Here is a 13,265-nt window from a genome sequence, read left to right on the forward strand (position 1 = left end):
TGCCACCATGTGCAGCCCCCACCAGGTCCTCACAATGTGCGTAATGGTCAGCCTCCACAGCCAAAAAGCCCTACCAAGTAACCCATTCACCCACATGGAAATGGAAATCACATGTTACACCCCCAATGTTCATGAAGCAAATTAACCCATGTCCGTCACACACATATTTTCCAATTGAATGGGAAAACACACAACATGACATGCATGAAACCAATGAGATGAAACCACACAGTGAACAATGTAAAAAAAAAATGTATTAGAAAAAAATACGAATGCTAAAGAAAGAAAACTAACTACAATGTAAATGTGAAAAAAGAAGCTGCATGTCCGCATAAAAACACAAAACTAGAAAATCTAATCCAAAAAATTTTGTCCAAAGTGAAATGTCAAAACTCTCCGTGCAACAAAGAACTATGTACAAAAATAACAAGGGTCCATCATCACAACAGAACTAAGGAAACCTCCTAAAAAACCTACCTAAATATCAACTATATACAAAAAGTGGAGCAGTGTCCGTCGACTCCAAATCATAAGAAAAAACAAAGGAAACCTAAAACTAAAGAACTATATACAAAGGCGGCGGGCAAGTCCAGCGGCTCACTCTGTGGTGTTCCGGGCCAGGGCATCATCGAACTCCTGTTCGATGTCCCGGAGGCGGTCCAGTTCCATGGCCCCGAGGGTCCGCAGGGACGACGCCGTGTCCTCCTCCAACCCCCTGCGGATTGCCTCGAGGCACTCGGCCCGCCTCAGGGCCCTCCGCATGGAGTTCTCCGCCCTGAGCATTGTGAGCCGCGCCTCTTCCGCCCGCCGCCGCTCCGCACCTATGGCGTGGCCCAACCGCTGCCACACGGAAGACACTCTCTGTCCTGGGTCCTCCTGCCCTCCGGCCGATGCCTGCCCCTCCGATGTCGAAGGCCCCGAGCCTTCATGGCTCCCACCATCTTGCTGCTGCTGCTGCTCTGCCTCTGCCCGTGCACTGCCTCCTGCTGCCTGCACATCCTCCGCCGGCTGGGGTGCAGTTGTTGATGTGGCCACCCCTGCTGGACGTCCGACTCCCGACTGTGGCAGGGATGCCTCCTCCACCAGCCTGGCCGCACTGTCAGAGGCAGCTCCACAGGGCACCCAGGTGACTGATGGGTGGGAAGATGGCACAGAGGACGACTGGCGCGTAGGGGGTCCAGTTGAGGAGGGGGTCGGAACAAGCCCCATCAGACGGAGGAATCCGGTCTGGGTGACCTGTCCCAGCAGGCTGACGTGGTCAACGAGCCATTCGAGATGACGTGCAGTCTCTCCATGAAAAGACTGCAGGTCACCTCGCATGGCCCGTTGACGCAACGCCACACCAGCCAGGACAGGCTCAACCCGGACCTGGATGGCCACGTCCGCAGGCAGAGGAAGGCCAGTTGACGTCAGCTCATCCCCTGCCTGAAAACGGGTCTGGACGTAGACATCCCTGCTGGTGCAAGATGATGCAGGGACAGGATCGGGGACAGGATTGCACACAGGCACCTCCGCGGCCGCCTGTGCTGCCTCCTGTCCCTGGTCCTGCACTGCACCACTAGCACCAGTGGGATCCCCACCTCCAGACCCTGTCTCTGGTGCTTGCACGGCCTCCTCCTCCACCAGACCCCCCACCAACCTGGATGACTCCGTGCCATCTTCCCCTGTTGGGCCCTGTGGGGTCCCAGCTGCCCCTTCTGCTGTCGAGGAGTCCAACTCCAACCTCCGCCTCTTGGACCTCCCCCCGGCAGCTGCGGCCTGGGACGCGGCACCGGACTCCTCACTCCCCGACGAGATGACAACACGGGAGGGGAGCCGGGCCTTGCGTCTCCGGCTGGCGGTCGGATCCCCGCCGCTGTGCTCCACAGCACCTTCTCCGCCCTCTTCATCAGTTGACGCTGCAGACAGGGAGAAACAAAACACAGGCATCAGGGCACTGTACAATGGACACATACACGCATGACAGTTGCACATGAGTGGCATTGGCAAACCTCAGACATGTCATCACAATCCCCAACACACATGTCATTGCAACTGGCACACATGAGCCATGCCACAGCCATATCGCAACTGCCACCACCATCCCTACACATACAACAGCATCAGCAGCCAAAGGGGAGCCATACATCACATGCAACACAGGAAGTGCACCACACATGTACACACACCACCACACTTGCATGCATGTCTACACCTCTGCCAAGTGTCGCACTGTTCAGACGGGCATCCATGTCACATCTGCCAATCAGGCTTCCACATACCGCTGTCACATGCATCCATGTAGCATCACTGTTGCACCTTTGACAAATACACACACATGCACATGTACACAGTGCTCATACATGCAGCCGAAAACAACATACATGCCTGACATCACGGACATGTCTACTTACATACACATTCATCCAAACATGTGTGCACGCACAACTGCATTTGCCATGCAAGCCCACACACACAAGCACCATCCATGTCTCACACATTACAGCCCTCGCATGTGTCAGCCCCACGGCCCTGTACACCCCCACCCATACTCCACCCCATACAAACAGATGTGCAACTGGCACAATGGGGAATGATCACCACACGCCCTGCTCACAACCAGGATGCATGTACACTCACCGCTCGACTCCAGACGGCTCTGCTTCTCTAGGACCTGGACGTGGAGCGCTGGGGATATGCGTTCCAGGACCCCCATCTGTTCTTCCGACAAGTGGCCCCGGCGCCCCTTGGCATCCGCTGCCTTCAAGAGGCGCCGGGCCTTGTTCAGGGTCCTGGACCTGAAGTCCTCCCAGCGCTTCCTGACATGTTGTAAGTCCCGGACTGCCACCCCCTCCGCGTTGATGGCAGTCACGATGTCAGTCCAGATCCGAGTCCTTCCTTCCTTGTCGGCGCGGGAACTTCCAAAGAGGGCATCATACTGCCCCAGGACTTGCTCCACCAGGACACCAACTTCGGTGGCACTGAAGCTGGTGCCCATGAAGCTGGTGCCCCTCTGCCTCTCTGGCCGGGGGTTGTCAGTGGTCACAGATGGTGTTAGCCCCGACATGACAACCCCAGAGGCAGGAGTGGGTGGGCAACTGGGTCCTGGGGCTGGGCTGTGAAGCGATGGAATTCCAGTCGGGAGTCTTCTGTTCCAGCAGGGGTGGTCACAGCAACAGCACCCCTGGCTGATGTGCAGGCAGCAAATGGCAGTGCACGTGGGCAGCAGGCAGTCAGGCAGCAGCAGATAGCAGGTGGGAGCGTGCTCGGGGCTCTGGGGGGCAGTAATTCGGCCTTCTGGGCAGGAGCGTGGTCTCCCGTGTGCTCACGCGTGGCCAGCTTGGTACGGAGTGAATTGGCACGTGAAAATCCTGCACGTCAGCGTGAAAACCGAGGAAAGGCCCTTAGCGCGTAAGCGCGTCAGCACGCATACGCGATTCCATTGGACCAAAGGCCCTCAGCGCGTAAGCGCGTCTGTGACGTGACCCGCACGGGTGTTTCCCACACAGCACGTGATGACAGAGCACACGTGGAAAGACTGCACGTCAGAGTCTCATCGCGTGTAATTGGACAAAAGTGCGTGTACACGCGATTGGCCTATGTACGTGTATATGAGGTGTGCGCGGACACTTACACACGCAAGTACGTCAGCGCACCTGTATCCCGGTGTACGGCCATTTCCACCAATCACACGCAATGAGACTCTGACGTGCAGTCTTTCCACGTGTGCTCTGTCATCACGTGCTGTGTGGGAAACACCCGTGCGGGTCACGTCACAGACGCGCCTACGCGCTGAGGGCCTTTGGTCCAATGGAATCGCGTATGCGTGCTGACGCGCTTACGCGCTAAGGGTCTTTCCTCGGTTTTCACGCTGACGTGCAGGATTTTCACGTGCCAATTCACTCCGTACCAAGCTGGCCACGCGTGAGCACACGGGAGACCACGCTCCTGCCCAGAAGGCCGAATTACTGCCCCCCAGAGCCCCGAGCACGCTCCCACCTGCTATCTGCTGCTGCCTGACTGCCTGCTGCCCACGTGCACTGCCATTTGCTGCCTGCACATCAGCCAGGGGTGCTGTTGCTGTGACCACCCCTGCTGGAACAGAAGACTCCCGACTGGAATTCCATCGCTCCACAGCCCAGCCCCAGGACCCAGTTGCCCACCCATTCCTGCCTCTGGGGTTGTCATGTCGGGGCTAACACCATCTGTGACCACTGACAACCCCCGGCCAGAGAGGCAGAGGGGCACCAGCTTCAGTGCCACCGAAGTTGGTGTCCTGGTGGAGCAAGTCCTGGGGCAGTATGATGCCCTCTTTGGAAGTTCCCGCGCCGACAAGGAAGGACGGACTCGGATCTGGACTGACATCGTGACTGCCATCAACGCGGAGGGGGTGGCAGTCCGGGACTTACAACATGTCAGGAAGCGCTGGGAGGACTTCAGGTCCAGGACCCTGAACAAGGCCCGGCGCCTCTTGAAGGCAGCAGATGCCAAGGGGCGCCGGGGCCACTTGTCGGAAGAACAGATGGGGGTCCTGGAACGCATATCCCCAGCGCTCCACGTCCAGGTCCTAGAGAAGCAGAGCCGTCTGGAGTCGAGCGGTGAGTGTACATGCATCCTGGTTGTGAGCAGGGCGTGTGGTGATCATTCCCCATTGTGCCGGTTGCACATCTGTTTGTATGGGGTGGAGTATGGGTGGGGGTGTACAGGGCCGTGGGGCTGACACATGCGAGGGCTGTAATGTGTGAGACATGGATGGTGCTTGTGTGTGTGGGCTTGCATGGCAAATGCAGTTGTGCGTGCACACATGTTTGGATGAATGTGTATGTAAGTAGACATGTCCGTGATGTCAGACATGTATGTTGTTTTCGGCTGCATGTATGAGCACTGTGTACATGTGCATGTGTGTGTATTTGTCAAAGGTGCAACAGTGATGCTACATGGATGCATGTGACAGCGGTATGTGGAAGCCTGATTGGCAGATGTGACATGGATGCCCGTCTGAACAGTGCGACACTTGGCAGAGGTGTAGACATGCATGCAAGTGTGGTGGTGTGTGTACATGTGTGGTGCACTTCCTGTGTTGCATGTGATGTATGGCTCCCCTTTGGCTGCTGATGCTGTTGTATGTGTAGGGATGGTGGTGGCAGTTGCGATATGGCTGTGGTATGGCTCATGTGTGCCAGTTGCAATGACATGTGTGTTGGGGATTGTGATGACATGTCTGAGGTTTGCCAATGCCACTCATGTGCAACTGTCATGCGTGTATGTGTCCATTGTACAGTGCCCTGATGCCTGTGTTTTGTTTCTCCCTGTCTGCAGCGTCAACTGATGAAGAGGGCGGAGAAGGTGCTGTGGAGCACAGCGGCGGGGATCCGACTGCCAGCCGGAGACGCAAGGCCCGGCTCCCCTCCCGTGTTGTCATCTCGTCGGGGAGTGAGGAGTCCGGTGCCGCGTCCCAGGCCGCAGCTGCTGGGGGGAGGTCCAAGAGGCGGAGGTTGCAGTTGGACTCCTCGGCAGCAGAAGGGGCAGCTGGGACCCCACAGGGCCCAACAGGGGAAGATGGCACAGAGTCATCCAGGTTGGTGGGGGGTTTGGTGGAGGAGGGGGCCGCGCAAGCACCAGAGACAGGGTCTGGAGGTGGGGATCCCACTGGTGCTAGTGGTGCAGTGCAGGACCAGGGACAGGAGGCAGCACAGGCGGCCGCGGAGGTGCCTGTGTGCAATCCTGTCCCCGATCCTGTCCCTGCATCATCTTGCACCAGCAGGGATGTCTACGTCCAGACCCGTTTTCAGGCAGGGGATGAGCTGACGTCAACTGGCCTTCCTCTGCCTGCGGACGTGGCCATCCAGGTCCGGGTTGAGCCTGTCCTGGCTGGTGTGGCGTTGCGTCAACGGGCCATGCGAGGTGACCTGCAGTCTTTTCATGGAGAGACTGCACGTCATCTCGAATGGCTCGTTGACCACGTCAGCCTGCTGGGACAGGTCACCCAGGCCGGATTCCGCTGTCTGATGGGGCTTGCTCGACCCCCTCCTCAACTGGACCCCCTACGCGCCAGTCGTCCTCTGTGCCATCTTCCCACCCATCAGTCACCTGGGTGCCCTGTGGAGCTGCCTCTGACAGTGCGGCCAGGCTGGTGGAGGAGGCATCCCTGCCACAGTCGGGAGTCGGACGTCCAGCAGGGGTGGCCACATCAACAGGTGCACCCCAGCCGGCGGAGGATGTGCAGGCAGCAGGAGGCAGTGCACGGGCAGAGGCAGAGCAGCAGCAGCAGCAAGATGGTGGGAGCCATGAAGGCTCGGGGCCTTCGACATCGGAGGGGCAGGCATCGGCCGGAGGGCAGGAGGACCCAGGACAGAGAGTGTCTTCCGTGTGGCAGCGGTTGGGCCACGCCATAGGTGCGGAGCGGCGGCGGGCGGAAGAGGCGCAGCTCACAATGGTCAGGGCGGAGAACTCCATGCGGAGGGCCCTGAGGCGGGCCGAGTGCCTCGAGGCAATCCGCAGGGGGTTGGAGGAGGACACGGCGTCGTCCCTGCGGACCCTCGGGGCCATGGAACTGGACCGCCTCCGGGACATCGAACAGGAGTTCGATGATGCCCTGGCCCGGAACACCACAGAGTGAGCCGCTGGACTTGCCCGCCGCCTTTGTATATAGTTCTTTAGTTTTAGGTTTCCTTTCGTTCTTATTATTATTTGGAGTCGACGGACACTGCTCCACTTTTTGTATATAGTTGATATTTAGGTAGGTTTTTTAGGAGGTTTCCTTAGTTCAGTTGTGATGATGGACCCTTGTTATTTTTGTACATAGTTCTTTGTTGCATGGAGAGTTTTTACATTTCACTTTGGACATAATTGTTTTGATTTGATTTTCTAGTTTTGTGTTTTTATGCGGACATGCAGCTTATTTTTTCACATTTACATTGTAGTTAGTTTTCTTTCTTTGGCATTTGTATTTTTTTCAATACATTTTTTTTCCATTGTTCACTGTGTGGTTTCATCTCATTGGTTTCATGCATGTCATGTTGTGTGTTTTCCCATTCAATTTGAAAATATGTGTGTGACGGACATGGGTTCATTTGCTTCATGTACATTGGGGGTGTAACATGTGATTTCCATTTCCATGTGAGTGAATGGGTTACTTGGTAGGGCTTTTTGGCTGTGGAGGCTGACCATTACGCACATGATTGGGGATTGTGAGGACCTGGTGGGGGCTGCACATGGTGGCAGGGGGGTGGGGGTGGTGGGAGACATGAGTGGGGGCCTGGTGGAGGCTGCCCCTGCACTGCCGGGGGGTGGGGTGCAGGGGGACATGAGTGGGGGCCTGGTGGAGGTTGAGCCTGCACTGCTGGGGGTGGGGGTGGTGGGAGACATGAGTGGGGGCCTGGTGGAGGCTGCCCCTGGTGGCTGGGGGGTGGGGGTGGTGGGTGACATGAGTGGGGGCCTGGTGGAGGGTGCCCCTGGTGGCTGGGGGGTGGGGGTGGTGGGAGACATGAGTGGGGGCCTGGTGGAGGGTGACCCTGCACTGCTGGGGTGTGGGGGTGATGGGAGACATGAGTGGGGGCCTGGTGGAGGGTGACCCTGGTGGCTGGGGGGTGGGGGTGGTGGGAGACATGAGTTGGACATGGGTGGGGGCCTGCTGGCAGGTGCCCCACAGTGCTGGGGGGTGGGGGTGGTGGGGGACATGAGTTGGACATGGGTGGGGGCCTGCTGGCAGGTGCCCCACAGTGCTGGGGGGTGGGGGTGCAAGGGGACATGAGTTGGTGTTCATTAGTTCAAGGAGACATGTGCCTTTGCTGGGGGGCATGCCCATGGTGGGTGGGCTGTCTGCGGGACATGACCAGGGATGCATGGTAGTCCCCTGTGGTGTGGGCTGCCTGCAGGGGCCGTGGAGGGTGTACAGGCTACACCTGGGAGGACCCACACTGTCAAATCACATGTGGAACTTCCCGCGCACCCCTGAAATACACGCGCCCAGGCTATTCGCGTGTGGGACTTCCCGCGCACCCCTGAAATACACGCGCCCAGGCTATTCGCGTGTGCAACTTCCCGCGCACCCCTGAAATACACGCGCCCAGGCTATTCGCGTGTGGAACTTCCCGCGCACCCCTGATATACACGCGCCCCCAGGCTATTCGCGTGTGGAACTTCCCGCGCACCCCTGAAATACACGCGCCCAGGCTATTCGCGTGTGGAACTTCCCGCGCACCCCTGAAATACACGCGCCCAGGCTATTCGCGTGTGGAACTTCCGGCGCACCCCTGAAATACACGCGCCCCCAGGCTATTCGCGTGTGGAACTTCCCGCGCACCCCTGAAATACACGCGCCCAGACTATTCGCGTGTGGAACTTCCCGCGCTCCCCTGAGATACACGCGCCCAGGCTATTCGCGTGTGGAACTTCCCGCGCACACCTGAAATACACGCGCCCAGGCTATTCGCGTGTGGAACTTCCCGCGCACCCCTGAAATACACGCGCCCCCAGGCTATTTGCGTGTGGAACTTCCCGCGCACCCCTGAAATACACGCGCCCAGGCTATTCGCGTGTGGAACTTCCCGCGCACCCCTGAAATACACGCGCCCAGGCTATTCGCGTGTGGAACTTCCCACGCACCCCTGAAATACACGCGCCCAGGCTATTCGCGTGTGGAACTTCCCACGCACCCCTGAAATACACGCGCCCAGGCTATTCGCGTGTGGAACTTCCCGCGCACCCCTGGAATACACACGCCCCCAGGCTATTCGCGTGTGGAACTTCCCGCGCACCCCTGAAATACACGCGCCCAGGCTATTCGCGTGTGGAACTTCCCGCGCACCCCTGAGATACACGCGCCCAGGCTATTCGCGTGTGGAACTTCCCGCGCACCCCTGAAATACACGCGCCCAGGCTATTCGCGTGTGGAACTTCCCGCGCACCCCTGAAATACACGCGCCCAGGCTATTCGCGTGTGGAACTTCACGCGCACCCCTGAAATACACGTGCCCCCAGGCTATTCGCGTGTGGAACTTCCCGCGCACCCCTGAAATACACGCGCCCCCAGGCTATTCGCGTGTGGAACTTCCCGCGCACCCCTGAAATACACGCGCCCAGGCTATTCGCGTGTGGAACTTCACGCGCACCCCTGAAATACACGCGCCCCCAGGCTATTCGCGTGTGGAACTTCCCGCGCACCCCTGAAATACACGCGCCCAGGCTATTCGCGTGTGGAACTTCACGCGCACCCCTGGAATACACGTAGCCCGCTCCCCCAGGCCCGATCGCGTGAGGAACTTCACGCGAACCCCTGTAATACTCGTAGCCCGCTACCCCAGGCCCGATCGCGTGAGGAACTTCACGCGAACCCCTGTAATACACGTAGCCCGCTCCCCCAGGCCCGATCGCGTGTGAAACTTCACGCGAACCCCTGAAATACACGTAGCACGCTCCCCCAGGCCCGATCGCGTGAGGAACTTCACGCGAACCCCTGTAATACACGTAGCCCGCTCCCCCAGACCCGATCGCGTGTGAAACTTCACGCGAACCCCTGAAATACACATAGCCCGCTCCCCCAGGCCCGATCGCGTGAATAACTTCACGTGAACCCCTGTGATGCACGTACCCTGCTGAAATCGCGTGTTAGACTTCCCGCGCACCCCGGTATACACGCACACGTATTTTTTGTCAGCGGGTGTCCGTGTTTGTGGGTACCCCTTTGCACGTCATTTTTCCTGGAGGGCCACAGTATGGGACATTCATCATGGCAGTATATAGGTGCTATTTGTTGGCGCACCTTTTGGCGCACATTTCTTACAGCCGCAGAGACGCTACCGCCTGCTTTCTTGTGGCGGTCGTGTTTGTGCCTGTGCGCTGGTTTGAGCGTGCGCTTTTTTGCCCTATTCTATTCCATGAATACGTGTTGTAGGCGAGCGTGTGGGCGTTCCGCGCACTTGTGCCCTGTACTTCCCCCGTGACGCCCACGTTTTGACAAGTTGTTCCCCATTCCGAGTGTTACGCCCGTGTTCCGCCTACTTTTGTTGCGTGCGCCGCGCTATGTGCGAATTTCGCTGTGCCCTGTGCGATTTTCGCTGTGACCTGGCGCACGCTGTTAGATGGCCTGTGCGCCAACGTGCGCCGCGCACTTTTTTATCGCACATCCGCTGGTTTTCTCGCGCACAGCCTTCCATGAATCGACGTGCGCTGCTTTTCGTGCGATTTTCGCAATTGCACTGCGATTTTCGCTATTCCACTGCGATTCGCACGTTTTTGCCCACTTGCGCCGCGCTAATTATTCCATGAATCGGCCTCATAGTGTATAGGCGCTATATAAATAAACTATCATATCATATCATTTCCTCTAATTCAGAATCGCCTGTAAGACATGGCTATACACCCAATAATCCTGACTCGAACTGTCTCCATTACATAACCTTTCTTGTGCCGGAGTGCGCCCCTTTGCATACTGATGCCTTGCACTCCTCAAAACTGTAGCAGGTATCTTCCAAGACAGTACCAGGACTTATCAACACTACTAGAGTTTTATTTACCTAAACTTCATCAGAGCTAGTGGGCATTTAATAAAGCAATGCATTTACTAGGGTTGCCCACTACTGTGTTGGTGTAATGTGCGCACAGTTCCATGTGATAATAACGAATTAAACAATAACAAAACGTTTTTTTAACTAATTATGAATAAGGAAAAAATATTGAATTTTGTTCTCTTATTAAATTTGGGGGGGCCCACCCAAGCCCCATGTTTCCCTGGCATTATTACCCCACCCCGAACAACCAACCCCGTTGTAATCCCTTACCCCACCGCCCATATATACTTTTGACAAACAATTCGGTATTGTTTCATTATTTATTATTTGTTATACAAGTTACTCAGTGTTTTCATTTCGTTATAATCACTGTATACCGTGTGTACCTATCTGCAGGGTGGCTCTTCTTTCAATGGTAGAGTACCACACTCAATAGTATGCCTGTGATGTATTTAAAGGACTGTACCTTCAGTACTTGTGAAAATCTGCTGACTGCAAGCTAACCTTAACAGAGCAACCCTTCCATCAAACAGTCATTTACAATCAAACAGATCCCGGCATGCACCTTGCCATGCAAGACACCTTCAATGGTCCTGTCTTTGCTGGCTGATGAAGCATGCTGGGACACGTAGTTATATGTTTCCACAAGAAAATGCGAAACTATGCATCATATCATAAAAAAACATATATGTCTGGAAGCATCACACATCCTTTTCTTCATTACTGTTTTAGCTATTCCTTGTAAGGATTGAAACGCCATCCCAAACCCATCTTCAAATAACCTTCTGTTCTTTTAGCTACTCATTTGCTTAGCAATAGCCTCCTCCTCTACTCGTTCCTCTCGACCCCCCCTCACCCTCATCTTCATCCTCTTCTACTTTTAAATCTACAATCGTGTCCATCTTTCTTTCACAAGGCCCCCCTGATTCCTTGATTGTTTTCCCTAATGGCCCCATATTATGGAGCGCCGAGAATTGTGCCCATTCGGACCTTTTCTTTTCCTTCAATAATGCAGACATACCTCCTGTTCCTTTTCCATTTGATTCCGCACGAAGGAGTGACCCCTTCTTTTGTTTTCTTCCTGCATCCTCTAAGCTCATCATCCTCTGTTTCATTTTTATAAAACTCATTACCTGCTCTGCATAGGGCTCAAAAGCAGACGCCCCATTTTCATTTCCCCAATCTATCAATGAGAAATCATAGTCTGTGTCCCTTCTCCATTTCTTACCCTTCGCTTTGGCCCTCATTCCCCTTCCCTCTATCTCTGAATCTGTTTCTATACTTGCGCCTATATCTTCAGATATGATATGAAAGGTTATTTATAACGCGCTTGAGTCCCACCAAGCCTTCCGCAAAGCAATTAAAACTAAGCTTTTTGTTTGAATACTGTGAATATTTACTATGCATTAATGATTGCATCTCTGTATGCATCTGTGAACCCACCTGATCTATATGTAGTTATCTATCACCAATGTACCATTTGCCTGTAAACAAGAGACCTCATGGTCGCATGTGAACCACTTAATCAAAACGTCTTGCAATATTTCATGTAACAGCGCCTCGATGCCTCTGGGCTGTAAGTGTGCTATACAAATGCAAATAAATAAATTCATTAATTAATGCCCAGAGGTTTTTAATCGCGGACCCGGGGATCGAAGTTCCGCATCGTCTTTCTTCCAAGGCAAACTTGTTGCCTCTGAGCTATCCTCCTGAGATACAATATCAAGGTCTGAGGCATTCCCTTATTCTTTCCCTTATGTTCCCTAAATGGTGGTAATTTCTATCCTGTAGCTACTGTTTCAGTGGCGGGGTACAAAGAGCCTACAGATCTGTCCACCTGATTTCATATGGAGGCGGAGCAGTACGCGCCACAATAATATACATTTCAGACAGTTGCGCATGACTTTGTCTCTCGTCACCATGTGGTTTTCCACAAATATCAAATGCGCAATCGGTTTCCCCTTTTCTTCCCCTTCATGGTTTCCTGTACTATAGTGTACATGTGTTCCAGTACCCTGGGACAGAAAGACCCCCCCTCCCTTTGGCTAAGACACAGTATAGTTTTCAGTCGCTTGAGCCCAGTCTTCACAATATTCTCGTAATTTCATTTTATTTGTTACTTGAATTTCACACATATTTTCTAATGGTACCATTTTGAATTACTTTGTAGGAGAAAAAGTTACCACAGCCCGCTTATTCTTTGCCTAAGCATATGGTTAACACAAATGAGTCAAGATAGTCAAATGCAGCAGTGTTTATATACAGAATAAAAGAGGGCTGGTTAGTAATTCATTACATAGGAATGCACATATACAGAACTTACTTTATAATGGTTTATGATCAGTAAAGACTAACAGAACACTTGTAGGCACACTTTGTGTCCATGTATTTGCTAGGAAGGACATCCCTTGAATTAGTAACTACACCAAACACAGGTGAGCACACACAACCCAGACCTTATGTAACCCTTCCCGAACCCACAAACATTAACGCGATCCTCTACACAGAAAGGATGCCAGCATTAGAACAGACACTAGACAAATTCAAAATGGCACGCATTTTACCAAGATGGCCGAAAGAGACAAGATGGCCGCCAAGATACATTGTCGCAAACAGAAGCTTAGTTACCTTATTTTGGATTTCTCCCTTCATAATGTGCTTTGCTAAGAAAACTGTAAGGTCTTTATGATGACTACCATATATATTCTAAGTGTTCACTAAAAATAGCCATTCCAAAATTTTAAAGAGGCAGTTTACAATGTAAATTAAATGAAT

Source organism: Ambystoma mexicanum, chromosome 10 (assembly GCF_040938575.1).
Source record: "Ambystoma mexicanum isolate Mex_15411 chromosome 10, UKY_AmexF1_1, whole genome shotgun sequence".
Taxonomy (NCBI): Eukaryota; Metazoa; Chordata; class Amphibia; order Caudata; family Ambystomatidae; genus Ambystoma; species Ambystoma mexicanum.